Source organism: Nycticebus coucang, chromosome 4 (assembly GCF_027406575.1).
Source record: "Nycticebus coucang isolate mNycCou1 chromosome 4, mNycCou1.pri, whole genome shotgun sequence".
Taxonomy (NCBI): Eukaryota; Metazoa; Chordata; class Mammalia; order Primates; family Lorisidae; genus Nycticebus; species Nycticebus coucang.
In genome coordinates, this window is record NC_069783.1 from 74,956,311 (window position 1) to 74,957,803 (window position 1,493).

General features: G+C 38.8%; 1 non-coding gene across 1 annotated transcript; it reads right to left on the reverse strand.

Annotated features, from left to right (window-relative positions):
- Positions 1–273: 273 nt before the first annotated feature.
- LOC128585252 (U11 spliceosomal RNA) lies at positions 274–407 on the reverse strand. The gene has a single exon (XR_008379974.1). It is a non-coding gene; the product is annotated as a U11 spliceosomal RNA (small nuclear RNA).
- Positions 408–1,493: the final 1,086 nt, after the last annotated feature.

Below are 1,493 nucleotides of genomic sequence, written 5' to 3' on the forward strand. Positions count from 1 at the left end.
TGCTATTAGTAGGAATTTGGGTTTATTATGAGAGCCAGAGCAGATTTACCCAGAATCTCAAATTCCAAATGGGGTTATAGGCCTATTTGAAAGTATCTCCTATGAACCAAATAGGAATTGGTAGAGGGGCAAAGATTGAGAGTCATTTCCAGTGCTAAAGGAGCCTATAAATTTCTGTAGCCATTTAATCTAAAAAGTTGTTAATTATTAATTATTATGGGGGCATAATAGTTGTATATATTTATAGAGTGCATGTGATTTTTTTTTTTTTTGATGGGCACCGGGACCAATGATCACCAGCTGCCCAGATACTAAAAAATTATGCTTCCGAAATCTCTTGATGTTGATTACGCACGAAGAGCAATTGAGTTGCCCCATGTGTGCCACTCACGACAGAAGCCCTTTTTTGCATGTGATGTTTTGATACAGGTATACAAAGTGATTAATGCAGTCAGGGTAATTGGGATATCCAACACCTCAGTTATTTATCATTTCTTTGTATTAGGAAAATTTCAATTTCATTCTCTTACTTATTTTATTTTATTTTTTTATTGTTAAATCATAGCTGTGTACATTACTGCAATCAAGGGGTACAATGAGCTGTTTTCATATACAATCTGAAATATTCTCATCAAACTGTTCAACGTAGCCTTCATGGCATTTTCTTAGTTATTGTTTGTAGACTTTGTATTCTGCATTTAGTTTCGCCTGCATCCATTCTGAGATGCACTGCAGGTGTGTCCCCACTCATTACCTTCCCTCCACACTAACCTCCCCCCTCCCTTCCCATTCCTTGGCCCTTCCCCATATTCTTGTGCTATAGTTGGGTTACAGACTTCATGTGAAAGCTATAATTTAGCTTCGTAGTAGGGCTGAGTACATTGGATACTTTTTCTTCCATTCTTTTTTTTTTTTTTTTTAATTTGGCCGGGGCTGGGTTTGAACCCACCACCTCCGGCATATGGGACCGGCGCCCTACCCGCTGAGCCACAGGCGCCGCCCCTTTTTCTTCCATTCTTAAGATACTTTGCTAAGAAGAATATGTTCCAGCTCCATGCATGTAAACATGAAAGAGGTAAAGTCTCCATCTTTCTTTAAGGCTGCATAATATTCCATGGTATACATGTACCACAATTTGCTAGTCCATTTGTGGGTCAATGGGCACTTGGGCTTCTTCCATGACTTAGCAATTATGTATTGGGCTCCAATAAACATTCTGGTACAAATGTCTTTGTTATATTGTGATTTTTGGTGTTCTGTACTAGTAAAAAATGATAGGATCAAATGGCAGGTCTATTTTTAGGTCCCTAAGTATTCTCCAAACATCCTTCCAGAAGGAATGTATTAGTGTGCATTCCCACCAGCAGTGTAGAAGTGTGTGCTTTCCTCCACATCCATGCCAACATCTCTGGTTTGGGGATTTTGTTATGTTGGCTACTCTTACTGGGGTTAGGTGATATCTAAAAGTAGTTTTGATTTGCATTTCTCTGATG